The following is a 14,754-nucleotide window of genomic DNA, read 5'->3' as shown; positions in this document are numbered from 1 at the left end:
AATAAATTTATTTTCCAAAAGAGAGGGAGAGAAGAGGAGACAGACACAGGGAGACAAAGACGATGCGGAGATGGAGGCAGAGACTGGAGTTATGCTACCACACGTCAAGGAAGCCAGGAGCCCTGAGAAGCTGAAAGAGTCAAGGATAGAGCCTAGAGTCTTCAGAGGGAGCACAGCCCTGCTGGCACCTTGATTTTAGGCTTCTTGATGCCCCAGGGCCCAGGGAACTCACACAGATTTGCAGCCATCCTTCTCCATGTGCTTTTCTTATCACATTTGGGAGCCAAGCAAAAGTGCTTAGTAAAGAAGGCTGTGGATGTTTGGTTTCTCCGGGCTGGTTGCCAGGTTTTATCCAGTCTCTTCAGAGTGCTGGAACCCAGTTCCTTTAGGATGTGATATATCAGCTTTTGAGCAATTCTCAGCCTGCTCTGCAAGAGAACAGTATTCATTCCTTCATTCATACGATAATTATTTACTGACAGCCTACTAACCGCCAAGTATGCGCTAAGCATAGGACACGGAACTCCCCCTTCTCCTGTCCCCTCCTTGCTGCCCAGCACTAAGATCTGACTGATGACAAAGGATTAATCAGTGCACCGTATTATTTTATTGTGAATGACAATAACATAGCATTCAAAGGGCTTTTGCATGTCATTTGTTATACTGAGGGAGCACCGACTTGCCTACAATCTGCTTCTCTGTGAGAAAAGCGCAACATTAAGGGCCATTAATGCAGCCCCATCACTCAAAACTGTAAGCTCCTCAAAATATATAAGTTTCAACTTGGTCCTACTTCATTTCACTGATCTGTATTTTCCAGGCAATTAGTGTAGAGCTGAGTAATAAGCGTCATCAAGTCAGAAATTCTGGACCTAAAAATGGGAAGACAGGACAAGGGTATGATTTTTGGAGCTGGTTACATCGAGGAAACTTTTGATGCAGCTACCTGAGGCCAAGCCATGTGGCAAACACCATCTCTGGCTACCAGGCACAGTGCAGGGCATGGGCTCGGTGTGGTGGGGAATGGGCTGGGTCACTGGCAAGCCGGGGATCCCGGTTTGGTCTGCTGCTGAGCAGCCGTGAGACTCTAGATGCATCCCTTACCTCTCTGGGCACAATTTTCTCATCCATGCATGAAGTATCAGTCTAGGTCCTGAGGCTCTTTACAACCTTGACACTCTGGGAGCTCTCTAGTCTAAATCTCTTGCTGGAGGAACTTTCTAGCCTACCTTAATAATATGGGGGAGTTCAAGGATGAGCAGAAGACAGCATGTCCTCCTATCTTATTACCGTAGGTATGTGGGGTGCGGGGGGATTTCCCTGATCACAATCTCGCCATATGCAGTGCAGTGAGCTGGTACCTAAGCCTGGAGAGGTAAGGACTGCATTTTTGCCTTCAAGGAATTTATCACCTAGTGGGGAAAGAGACCAGGAAACAGGCAAGTACAGCACACTATGATAACTCTTACACTTCATGCTATGGAAATAATAAAGAAGGGGTTCCTAGACCAGGCTGGTGGGACAGTGTAGGGGGAAAATCACTGAAGTCTGCCTGGAAGAGGTGATACCTGTGCTCAGTTTTAAAGGCTGACTAGAAGTAACCCTTTCAGGTCAAGGGCTGGAGCATTCAGGCAGAGAAAACAAGACGCTCAAAGGCTGGATGTGGTACACTGAGCGCAGAGGGACAACAAACGTCCACAGATCCATGTTGTTTCCTCTTCCTTGTAATCTCCACCCTTTTCACCTCTCTCATTTACAGCTTTATACCCACCTGCCACCCTTTCTTCTCTTTCCTTCTCCTCTTTCTCTTCCATTCTCTGTAGATAAAGAGAGGAATGTAATCTAATGAGTTCATGAGCTAATGAGGGAGCAGAGGAGAAATCCAGCGTGCTGAGGCCTGGAAAGGTGTGTGCTGGGTCACAGCAGGGGGCTCCTCCCCTCCCAGACTCAACCGAGGGCACCACTTCTCTGCAGTTCTTCCCTAGGACTCACGACCGCCTCCTCCACCCTCTTGTAAGACCCTGTTCCCTTGAGGTACATCCAACCCCTCCATGACCCCTCCATCCCTGTGTGTCAGTGTCACCCATAGATTCCTGGTCACTTCTACTTCACTGAAGACTCTGGCACCTAGCTCACTATCTTCCACTCCAGCCCACATCCTGCCATTGACTGGGTGGAATCTCAAACACCTTGGTCTCTCAGCTCCTTGACCCCCTCATCTCCAAGTACACACTCCACTTCAATTCACCTGTTCCCACGACTTCATCCTGAATCTTGTCATCACCCAGGACTGCTCCTCTCTGAAGTCAGAAATTTAGTTCTCTCCCTCTGTGATCACAGCGGCCTCTGCGTCCCAGTTCAATGGCTCGATTACTCCAAGTATAGCTGGTCTCTGACCTCATCCACACCATCAGTCCACTGATTCTATCAGTAATTCCCCCTTAATATCCACAGCCTGTCTTCACTTTCCTTGTGAAGAAAGGAAAGTGAAGATTGGATCAGATTTCTGGCCCAACATTCAGACACTTTCACCAATATCCTTCCGTCCCTTGCCTCACTGTCCTTAGATCACCCTTGGCTTCTCCTTTCCCTTCATCCTCCTTGGTCCATCAATCACAAGTTCTGTTGAATTTTAAATAATTTTTCAAATCACCCATGTCTTTCCATCTCCACTGCCCACTGGTCTCCAGCATGACTGTCCCAGACAATTGGAAAACCTTCTCGCTGTTCTGCTTCCAATCTCCTTTTCTGTCATCAGGTCTCCCACTGGGCAGCCTCTGTGATTTTTTTGAACACAGATGAAATCAATTGACTTATTCTGCTGCCTAAAACCCAATGCTTCAGAATGACTTCTTGTTGCCCTCAGGATGGAGCCCAGTCTCCTTCCAAAGGCCTCAGGGTTCAGAGTCTGGCCCCGGCCTCTGCCTCTAGCCTCACCTTAGACCATCGCCAGCTCAAAGGCCACTCTTCAGCCCTTAGTTTCTTTGAGTTCTTTGAATTCTCCACGCTCTCACCTGAGGCTGGTGACAGCAGGGCGTGGCAGAAGGGGCCCCGGGGCCAAAGTGGGTTCTAGCCCTGCTCTGCCACGCCCCCTCGCTGTGGGACAGCGGCTCCTTCCAAGGGTAACTCTGTGAGCCAAATCCCACATTGTCTAATTTCCTCATCTGCAGTGATGCTCTTCTTCCCTCCAGAAGAGAGAAGATAAAATTTGGTGATTGGGAAGGATCCCGTGGACATTTCAATGCTTCCTGATAATTATGATAAGAATGATGCTAGTGAATGTTTACTAAGAGTTTACCACGTGTCAGGTACTAGGCTAAGTACTTTATATGCATGATTCATTCACTTCCTACAAAACCTTATGAAGTGAGTGCCATGGTCATCCCTGTTCTATGGAGGAAAAACTGAATCTCAAAGGTAGTAATTTGATTGAAGTCACATAGCTGGTTTCTGGCAGAACACAGCTCTGAAGCTGCATCAATCTGGTTTCCAACTTCAACGTCTGAATCACTTTGTTATACTGAGTAGTTAGATGGGCAGGGCATGGGTATCCCATTTTTTTTTAAGTGATTTTAGGAAAAATAAGTTCAGTTATTGCTTTTGAAGGGTCTCAGGTAAATGATGATTATCTGTACTTTTTAAACTAAGGCTCAGTCCAGTTCACCAAACTCTAAATTCCAGTTTCAAAACTAACTACCTGGAAGTCCCTGGCAGTCCAGTGGTTAGGACTTGGCGCTTTCACTGCTGTGGCCCAGGTTCAAGCCCTGGTCAGGGAACTAAGATCCCACAAGCCATGTGATGTGGCCAAAAAAAAACAAAAACAAAAGCAAAAACAAAAACCTAACTACTTAGAGCTGCAAAGACCACCCCCAACAACTGCTCCATCCTGTTTGTCTTCACTTAACCTCTCTGAGCCTCAGTGGTCACATCTGCAAAATGGGGTTACAATAACTACTTCAATGGCTTGTTGTAAGGATCAATAGGAATAGTGTATGTGAAAGTGAGTTACAAATGAAAGAGTTTGCTATTGTCTCATGGGTTTTGAAAATTAAAAGGGAGTTCCAAATGCAGAGTATTATTACTATTTCTCCTTAAAGAATAAGACAATTACTTAAAATGCTTAAAAATGCACACAGACTGTAGGATCCCCCTGCCTTGAATGCTCTTCCTTCTGATATATACATAGCTCACTCTCCCACATCCTTTAAGTCTTTTCTCAAATGTCATTTTCTCAGTGACATCCATCCTGACCACCTATTTGATAATGTAACATTTCCTTTCCTTCCACCCTCCAGCACTCCACATCACCTAACCCTAATCGATTCTGTCTTTTTCCAAGTACTTATTGCCTTCCAACATACTCACGAATTTACTTTTTATACTTATTGTTTACCATTTTTCTCCTCCCACCAGAATGTAAGTTTCAGAAGGGCAGGGATCTTTGTTTTGTTCATTGATGTATTTGTAACCAAGATGAGTACCTAGTACACAGTAGGTGTTCAATAATTTTTGTTCAATGAAAGAATAAAAAGTGAAATGCATATTGAATGGCTGCCACACCAGAAGACATTCAGGCAAGACTGAGTACAGGAAGGCAGAATACAGAAATCAGCAGCCTGGCCTGGAAAGATGATGACTGAGAGGTTCATGACCATAATGTGTGAAACATGAGTTTTTTCGAATCCCAGAATAACAAAACCAGAGAGCACCCCTTAAAATTCACAGAGGCAGTTTTAGTCCAGTAAGAGGAATTCATCTTTATACATGAATAGTGAAGAGACTCCATGTTATTGTAGAAGAAAAGTATGAATAATTTCAGAGTGTGTATTAGTTTTCTGCTATGTATAATAAATTACTTAAAATCCTAGCAACTTAAAACAACAAAAATTTTTTATCTTACAGCTTCTGTGGGTCAGTAGTTCAGGCAGCTCAGCTGGGTGGTTCTAGCTCAGGGTCTCTTAAAAGGTTGCAGTGAAGACCTTGGCAGTGGCCATGGTCATTGAAGGCTTGTCTGGGGAGGAAAGATCTGCTTCCAAGATGGTTCATCCACGTGGCTGTTGGAAGGAAGCCTCAGTTCCTTGCCATGCAGACCTTTCCATAGGGCTGCTTATGTGTCCTGATGACGTGGCAGCCGATTTTCCCCAGAATAAGTGATCCAAAAAAGAACAAGGTGAAGGTCATGATATCTTTTATGATCTATCCTCAGAAGTCACAATCTGTCATTTATGCATTATTCTATTGGTACACAGGTCTTCCCTATTTAATGTAGGAGAAGATTACACAAGAACATGAATAGCAGGAGGGCCATCTTGGAGGCTGGTTACCACAGAACGAAACTCAGGAAGAATCTAGAATGTGTGGCAGCAGCATGGATCTATGGAGAGCAGTGATCACCTCCCACCACCCCCTTCGGCTCACCAGAGGAGACTGGCTAAAGGGCAGACTTTGGATGACATGAGTCATCCAGAGCAATGCCAGGCCTTCAGCTATACACATTGCTCAAGGTAAGGTGCGTATGGAAACATCGATCCATTTCAGGGGGCCTGACTTCTTCCGCCTGGGACCCTGGATGCTGGTTTCTGCTTGCCAATACATTTCTCGTGTTGGCCCTGCCATTAATGAGCGGGGAGCTCAGAGTCCAAGAAGGGAGTGACCACATGACCTGAGGAAGATGATCAGGGAACAGAATACCAGCATGCCCTCAGAAATCTACCATTGCTAAACAGTGAGCCTTTTTAATTGGCCAGAAGGAGATGTGTCAATTAGGAAAGAGTCCTCCCCAAGGAAGGATTCATAAGAAAAGAAAAAAGCCAAAGAGAGGGTGTTGCTTTCATGATTGGAGAGTCTTAAGACCGCAGCTATTGTGTTCCATCCTCCTTTCTTGGGCAGGGCCATACTTCATCCAAAAAATGGGTAGCATTTTCTCCTGTAATTAATGACTCCAAAAGATGTACAGTGAATTTCTGCCAGCTTCAGGGATCTTCTCAGTGTGAGGTTCTTTAGCCTTCTCAACCTGGGAAAGAAAAAGAAATGTCTCCTTGTCCTTGGACACCAGTATATTCTACTTATTTTTCATTTTTAATAAAAAGTGGTCTGTGCCAGAGTGCACCGCACCGTGTAACGATGACAATCAAGAAGGCTCCAATCATGAGAAGGCAGATGAAGGAAAAGCCAGGAAGAAAACTAAGGCTATGCAAAACCATCACCACGAAGACCAACGCCTCTTCCTGGCTCGTGCGTGGTAAGATGGAAGTTCAGCGGAACCTAATTCAATGGGATGACAAACAATTTGAACCCCTCTCACTCAGGATGAGTAAGAGCTTCTGACAGGCGAGTGCCAAAGAACTGTGGTGCAGATAAATGGAGGGTGTAGGAAAGAAATGTAAGCTTGAATTCTGTGAAAGTTTTAGAAACATGCTTAATTTCAGAGATGTAAAGTCAGGGACTGAATTTGTGCAAAAGAAAAACAGCTGAAAATGTTCCCGCTGGAATTTCTTAATGATAACAATAACAGTCATTAGAGTTAACATTTATGGAGTGCTTCCTTTTGCCAGGGGCTCTCAAGTGTCTTACATCTAAATGTCTTCATTAATCAGTACAACCCAATGAAGTCAGTATGAACATCCCCACTTATAGATGAGAAACTCAAGACGACAGAGGTTAACCAACTTGCTTAGGGTAACAGAGCTAGTAAGTATTATAGTCAGGATTCAAAACTCTGGCAGTTTTACCCCAAAGCCCACAGCCTTAACTACCATGTGATATTGTTTTTTGTTTTTTTATATCTTGGTCATTTTAGTTCCCCAACCAGAAATCAAACCCGTGTCCCCTGCAGTGGAAGCTCAGGGTATTAACCACTGGACCACCAGGGAAGTCCCATGCTATATTGTTTTTAAAGGGTTTAAAAAAGGGATCAAATGTTGGTAAGTATCATTCAGAGAATTCATGGTGAGATTCAACAAGACAGGTTAGAAGTCTTCCAGCTCGTTATAAGGCGAACACCATTATCCCAACATTTCAGTGGAGCCTTCAGTGCTGCTGAATCTTAAGAATTCCAATCTAGTAGGCAGCATATAAATAATTCCTTAACTTTATTCCTGAAGAAATTGATGCTTAGGTCAAGTGCCCTGCTCAGGGCCACCTGGGCCTCTACTGCCTCTGTCCACCAGAAAAGCACTGACCTCCGAGCAAACTCCTGTGAGTTACTCCTGCATCTGTGCAGGGGTCCCAGGCCATCCCACCCCCACCCCCACCTTCTGTAAAATCTGGGAGCTTAGTCTTGAAGATGTGACAAGTTTTCATCCCGTGGTGATAATAACCCATCCCGTGGGTTTCACCTTTTGGACAGTTCAGTTCACCTCAAAGAGGTGTGAGCTGGGACGTGATGTCATCAGTTTGAGAGTTTTTCAGGAAAGTCCCGTCTTTATCAGTCCACACCTCTTCTCCTGCCCCTCCACTCCCTTCCCTCCCCTCCACTCCCAGTGCTTGGTGAGGTTCATTTCCAGGGCATTTCAGCCCCGGAAGGTGAAATGATCAAGGTGCAGGTCAAGGTGCAGAACGACTTCTTAGATAGTCTTAGATCTTTAAGAATCCCAAGAAGTTATTTCATCCTTTCTTCCGCCTCTGCTATCTCCTCCTTTCCTGGTATCATATGCAAAGCTCAGGTTACTTCAGTTTATCAAAGAAAATGCTTTCTTAACCACATTCTCTTCCCTTATTCTATATGCCGCTTACATAGGTCAGAGAGAAGTACTGCTTTAACATCAGACGGTCTGGCTTTGAATCTCCCTGTTAGCCCTGTGACCTTGTGCAAGCCACTTACCTCTCTAAGCCCACACTTCTTCCTCTGTAAAATGGGGGTAATAATAGTGCCTGTTTCATAGAGTTGTTGCAGGATAGGGAGTTGAAATAAAAAACAAAAGTCACGTGCTCAGCACAAATGCATGATAAATGGTAGCTGTTATGATGATTAGGCCAGCAGTGGAGGGACTGGTGAGCAGGGCCACTTGTCAAAAGCAGCCCTTCTAAGGAAGCCTGTGAGTAAGCCACTTTCCCAGACCAAAGGATCCCGGGGAATTGCTAGTGATGTTGCTGCCTGGGGTAACAGAAAGGAGAGGAGGCAATTATACAGCGTGTAACAAAAATAATTTCATTTCTAATGCCTTTCCCCTGCTGGGCCACTTAGAATCCAAACAATAGCAACAAGGCGGGTGTGGAAATGAGAAGGGCAGGCAGGTTTTGAAGGAGCCCAATGACAAATGGATGGGCCCCAGGACTCACCGTGGCTCCCAGACTTCTACAGAGGAGTGTCCTTGGGCCTATGGCTGCCATTCTGTGCTGAACCGCAGCGCCCTGGAAGGCGGGACTGCCCAGGCTGGCTGCAGGCGTATCGACAGGGCCCCGGGAGCTGAGTCTGCCTGACTTCACTTAAGCATCTTCTGTCTGGGAACAAGCTGACATCACTCAGAGGACTCCAGGGAAAGCAGGGGTCCTCCCTCCTTTCCCTCCCCATCACTGCAGGCAGCAAAGAACACCCCTGTCTCTTCCTGGAAAAAGTGAAAATTCCTGCAGGTCACATTATGACAAATTGCCTGACTGCACCAAGCTGCCTTATACATGCATATTTAACACCAACCTCTTCCAAGGGCCCCCAAGAGTTTACTTTTCCTCGGCTCCCACATCCATTACACTGCCACACACTCTCGGATGTCCCCACGGCCTCCAGGGCTCTGAGCCTGGAACACTGCGGTGGCACAGCCTCTTCCATCCAGGGGAGGGGGGAGTCCCCAGGCCCCAGTGTGTCATCTCTGGCTCCGTCCCGTTCACTGAAGCCAACAGGGGCCTCTGCTCCTTCAGAGAAACATTCCCATGTCTCCCAGGCAGAGAAGAGGCTGCACCCTCCCAGGGACTTCCCAGCTGCCAAGGGTGTTGATTTACCCCATTTATCAGATTGAGGTGAAAGGGAGAAGAAGAGGGGAAATGTACAGACCAGAAGGGCAAGTTTCTCTCCTTTCTCTGAACCCAAACAGGAGCAAACCAAGTGGCTGAATCTTGTACTTTTACTCCTCCACCCACATGTACTGACACTATAATCAAGCTATTTTCCAAGCCTATGCATTTAGATAATATGATTCTATTGTTAAAAAAACAAAACAAAACAAAAAAGAAATCTTCAGTTACATTGGTGATGGGGACAGGTTAGAGGCAGAGGTGTATTAACACTGGATTCCAATGCTATTGCAGTAATTTAAAAGGCTGGAGATAATATCAGTCTACCACCCAGAATTGGTAAATGAGCAACTTGCACACCCTTAGTGACTCCATTTAGTATCTTGGGGAGCTGGAGAGCTCATACAGAATCCCAAAGCAAATGTTGGAGTCCCCCCCCAGAGCCATAAGAGGTCCTGTGGGGGTGAGGGGAGGGAACTATGATATTGGGGGTCAACTAAGTGAGAGGCCACATATAGGGGAGGGTGCCTGCTGGGAAGCTGAACCAAGTGGTGCCCTTCCTGCTGCCTGGGGTTTCCAAGCATTTCCTAGATGCCGGATGCTTTCCTGCTAAGCAGAGCTCCTGGTAAGATAGAGAAGCTTTGGTTGCCAAGCTCAGTCCTGATGCCCTGCAACTAGAAAGCTTACACAACTCCTGTTTTGGAGAACTTTAATAACAGGAGAGAGACACCATATTTCTGGACTAAAGAAAAAGCTGCCATGTTTGGGGTCAGGTGCATCCAGAATGACTTCTGAGGGAGTCCAAATAATCTAAGGATTTAAAGTCCTGGTAACTATGTCTGAGGCGAAATGGGACTGACTGGGCAGTCAGTCTGTTATTTTCAAGCCCTCAAATATTAGGTTGCTGTGACCTGTGATATACAACCTGATTCTGGGAGATGCTGGAGATACGGCTTGGGGTCCTGGCATTATAAAACCTCAACTTAGATTCTCTTCTCTCTTCCTAGATGCTGAAATACCTTCACTGCTGGAGATTCATGGGTATTAAGCCGCAAGGGAGGGAGAAATGAAGGGTGGCATGTGGGAAAATATGAGTCACTGGAAGGGGCAGGATTGGCTCAAGAAAGTCTCATCATCGCCACCCCACCCCCCAGCCCCTGCCGCATACGTTCTCTGTGCTATCTTCACAGCCATGCTTCTTCCTCAACAGCAAAACACGACTTTGACTTGCAGGGAAGATGGCGACTGCTCTTTCCAGACTGAATCCACATGCCTTTCCTCTTACACATGTTTACCCAAAGAACAGTGACCTTAGACCAGTCTAGCTTCAGCAGGTCAATCCCAGGTATATGTGAGGCCATATTTTTAATGAGATCCTGAGCTCCCTTTGTTTCCACTGGTAGAAGGAAGAACAGAGGGTTTCTCTCAAGTTCAGATTTTCTTACATCATTGCACGTTTTAGACAGAAATAATTCAACCTCGCAGGTGGAGACAGAAAACTGACTAGCCCACAAGCATCATCACCGGCCTTATTCACCCCTACAAGCTTCCCGGCTTTTACAGAGCACAAGAACGAAATCAATACAGTCAATATGTCACTGCCAGCAGGGCACGAGTGGCTACCAGCCTTGGGGAGCATGGCATGCTACTAAGCTGAACTAATTGCTCCTTGGCATTTCAGGAGCAGTTGGGTTAGCAGATCACAGCACAAGCATACTGAACGACGATAACTCCCCCAGAAGGGGAGGGGAGGAAGAACACACTGGGTTGGCCCCCAAAGGAGCCTTAGTATTTACACAGGTCAACGTAAACCATACTGGTGATTCTTAGAGAGGCCAAACATCTGCTTTAAAAAGAAGGAAAGCCCAGGCAGACCCTCTGGGAGAGGAGATTGTGCTGCATCCTCCATTGCAGCAAAGGGATTGAATCAGGCGTATGGTCCATCCATCAACAGTCCCACACCTGAAGAATTCAACATGCATAACTGCAGAAGGCAAGGGAGTGGATTAAAGATCTTAATCATGCCCCCTCTAGTCAAAGAAGTATGAACTTACGTGAGAGATGATTTCTTAACCCAGTGTACACATGGGTCACCAGAAATATTGTTAAAATATACATTCCTGGGCCTCAGCTTGAAACTCTCACTCAGCAGCTCTTCAGACAAGAACCAAAAGTACGCATTTTAAACCAGCTTCCCCAGTGATTCAGATACAGAGGGTTCATTAAAACAAAAACCAGCCCTTAGAGAAATGCTGTCCCAGACCTCTACAACGAATCAGAATCTCCCATGTTTCAGGCACCTTTCTCCCCCCGGGCTGTGCAGGGAGGACATAAGGAACTCGGAATGTTCTTCAAGAGATCAAGGCTGGAGCCACCGGTGAGGGCTGGCCCTCACTTTGTTCTCGGTCTGACTGTCTCAGATGTCTTCCCTGTCAGATGTCTGACTTCAAAGATGGCATCAACAGCCCCCTCCCAGTCACATAAGCCAGGAATCTTGAATCCCAAACAGAGAAGTCAAAAGCAGGGGGCTGGGACCCAGCAAATGAGCTTGCTGACTCTCTTGCAATTGGTCACATTCACGATGGGCTTCTCCCTCTGATCACTCTCAGTAAATAGCAGCCACAGGGAGAAAAACGAGGAGAATGATTTCTTTTTCAAGTGGTCCTAATGCTGAAGGATGAATCAGGGGTAAGCAGAGTATTTGCATCCAAAGGGGTAAGAATCACTGATCACATAGTTCCTGGGAAGGAGCAAGAATTAGCCTGAAAGGTTGGTAGCCTGGTCAAAATCCAGAAAAGGTTGATCTGCAAAAGGAACTAGAGAGGGATCCACAAAGTGTCTTGGGTCTCACCCACCTCAGGAGCCTCCAGGACAAAAAGTAGCGGGGTGCTAGGTGGGGCAACAGTGACTCACTCGCTCAGATACCTTCCCTGTGTCTGAGAGAAAGGGCCTGTCCCCACGCAGCTGCAGTGCTGTGACTTGTGTCCGCGGCGAAGCCTGTTGTGTAGACACCCACGCACCCTCTTACCTCTGCTCTTCAAGAGGACCCGCTCACAGGCTGCCCGCCGCAGGCAGGGATGGACGCGCGCTCTGTCTGGCGCTTAGAGCGGCCTCTTGTCTCTGCACACCGGCCTGTCGAGGCTCTTGGTCCATTTTCCAGAGTAGGAGAGTCACCCTCCGCCTCTGCTCCCATCATCACCCCCATTCCCAGGTTGAGATGGGTCTGAAACCCCAACCTCCCTCCTCGACCGAATCTCAAACGGAGAGCTGGCGAAGGAGAACGTAAATCCAGCACCAAGGACAGCGGCACATCAGGCGTGGAAGAGTAGAGCCAGAATCGGCCTCTTCCCTACCCTTGGCTTCGGTCCGTAGAAACTGAAAAGTCTCGGGTCGCACAAATGCAGAGCTGCCAAGGACAACCCTTCTCCCTCCGGGGCGGCCGGAACTCCGGCCGCGCGCCTTGGGGTCCCGGGCTCGGGTGCCGGGTAGAAAGTGCCCTCCCGAGATGGGCCGGGAGCCGGCAGCCCTGCGCAACCGCGGCTCCACGGGGCTCGCTCCCCGCGCTCTGCCCGGAGGCTGCCCCGGCACTGCCCACCCGTGTCCGGAGCGAGGGTTCGCACCCGGCTGGTAAGAAGGATGCCAAGACCGTGGGAGAGGGGACAGCCGCTGTGCTCCCTTCACCCCCGGGGAAGCGGCCCGACGGAGGGTCCGTGGAGAGAGCCCGACCTCAGGCGGGGAGGTCCCCCGGCAGACGGCGCCGGAGTGGCCGGACAAACTCCTGGTCCCAGGCGCGCCGCCCCTGGGGCTCCCTTCTCCTCTCCCAGCGACCTTGCCTGGGCCCGGGCCGCCTGTCGCTGCATACTGCCGGCGCTTACCTTCAAGCCATAGGGCGCCCAGGGGCAGAGACGGCGCCGGCTGCTCGAGGCTTCCGGCTCCCGCCGCATCCACGCGCGGCCGCCCCTCCGGCAGCCGTCCGGGGCCGCCGCTCTCCTCGGCGGGTCCCTGGCTCCCGGCCCCGCCGCGCCGCTCAGAGCCCCGGCGGGTAGCCACTTGGCCGGCTCCGGCCCGCGGGGAGCAGCGGACTGGCCGCGGCGGGGCGGGGCGGGGCGGCCGGGAGCTGGGCGGGCGAGCGGCGCAGGGACCCGGCGCGGAGGCGGCGCGGTGCGCGCGACAGTCGGCGGGCTCTGGCGCCGAGGCTGGACAGCTCCGCGGCGCCTGAGCTCGGGGAGCGCAGGAGGGAGGGGGGCGGGGCCGCCTGGGCCACGGGGCGCCTCGGGCCCCGCCCCTGGGACAGGCCCCGCCCCGCCCCCTGCGCGCTTGAGTGTAAGCCACCCGCGCCTGGGCCTGCCAGGAAGCGCCAGTGGGTGGGAGATGTCGCCATCCCTGGTTTTGAGGCTGGTGGGAGCCGAGGCGCGAACTGAGCGGTCCCACCACACCCCCAAAGTTACAACCCGTATATGCAGGGCTGCAGTGACAGGTGTCCTCATCGCCTGAGGAGTCAGAAGACAAGGGTTGGGGGAGATACCTGAAGACAGGTCCAGGACCTGTCTTCAAACAGCTGGTCAAAGCTGTGCTGAGTTCTGTTGCTTAACTCTTCCGGGGGAAAGCCTGCTTGGAGTTGACCTGAGATGGAAATTCTAAAGGATGCCCGAGATTGCAGCTCACCTTTGACTCCAAACGGAGTAGGGGGTTGGCACGGGAGGGAGGTGGTGGTGAGAGCTGCTCTGCTGCTGGTCCTCTGGCCCCGGTCTTGTGCCACCTTCCTCTCACCTTTCCGCCTTCCCTTTATTTCTGCTTCTGCAATCAGAGTTGAGCATTGAGCAGCAGGGATTTGAACTTTGCGGGTCCACTTATCCTCTGCTATATTGTTCAACAGTGAGTTGTACAGTACTACACTGTAGGGGGTTAGTTCAATCCATGCATGCAGACCCGTGGATAAGGAGGGTGGACTGTAAATTATATGCGGATTTTTGAGGATTGGCACCCCTAACCCCCATGTTTTTCAAGGGTTAACTGAAGTTACTGACTGCCCTTCCTTTGCCGGGCTCTATGTCAGATTCAGGGGTCACAGAGAGGAATGAAACCAGGCTCCTGCTCTCACCGCCTGCAAATCCAGAATGGAGACCTCCAGGAAATACCCGCAACATACGTGTGGCTTATACAGTTGCTGTGCAACACACAAAAAGGGAAACCTCACAGGCGCTAAGCACTGAAGAAGCAAATACCAGTTCCCTAGGAGAAGAAGGCAGCATTCCAGGCAAGCGGCAGAGCACGGACGAAGAGTTAAAACTACATTATCACAGCTGTGATGAAGTGAGAGAGTGGCATGGACATATATACACTACCAAACGTAGGGTGGATAGCTAGTGGGAAGCAGCCGCATAGCACAGGGAGATCAGCTAGGTGGTTTGTGACCACCTAGAGGGGTGGGATAGGGAGGGTGGGAGGGAGGGAGACGCAAGAGGGAAGAGATATGGGAACATATGTATATGTATAACTGATTCACTTGGTTGTAAAGCAGAAACCAACACACGATTGTAAAGCAGTTATACTCCAATAAAGATGTTTAAAAAAAAAAAAAAACACAACTACATTATCAGGGAGTCAGTCCATCATGGCTGGAGTCAAGCCATTCCAGGGCTTTGGGGCTCTAGGTCCCAAAGCTTAAATTTGATTCAGCATTTCCTCCAATGACACACACAATTATCAAAAATTAGAGTTGGAAAAAAATTTAGCATTCATCTAACCCCCCACTCTCATCCCGCTACAAGAAGGAACTGAGGCCCAAAGAGATAGAGTCCCTTC

The 14,754-nt window shown here is 49.0% G+C and overlaps 1 long non-coding RNA gene across 1 annotated transcript; it reads right to left on the bottom strand.

Moving 5' to 3' along the window:
* Positions 1 to 351: 351 nt before the first annotated feature.
* On the bottom strand, positions 352 to 12,910 carry LOC129392878 (uncharacterized). Its single transcript, XR_008619595.1, has 3 exons — positions 12,825 to 12,910; positions 1,772 to 1,817; positions 352 to 428 (listed from the first exon to the last, which is right to left on the bottom strand). It is a non-coding gene; the product is annotated as an uncharacterized lncRNA (long non-coding RNA).
* Positions 12,911 to 14,754: the final 1,844 nt, after the last annotated feature.

Source organism: Physeter macrocephalus, chromosome 16 (assembly GCF_002837175.3).
Source record: "Physeter macrocephalus isolate SW-GA chromosome 16, ASM283717v5, whole genome shotgun sequence".
Taxonomy (NCBI): Eukaryota; Metazoa; Chordata; class Mammalia; order Artiodactyla; family Physeteridae; genus Physeter; species Physeter macrocephalus.
Note: the sequence above shows the minus strand (reverse complement) of the source record. Positions and strands in the feature narration are given on the sequence as shown.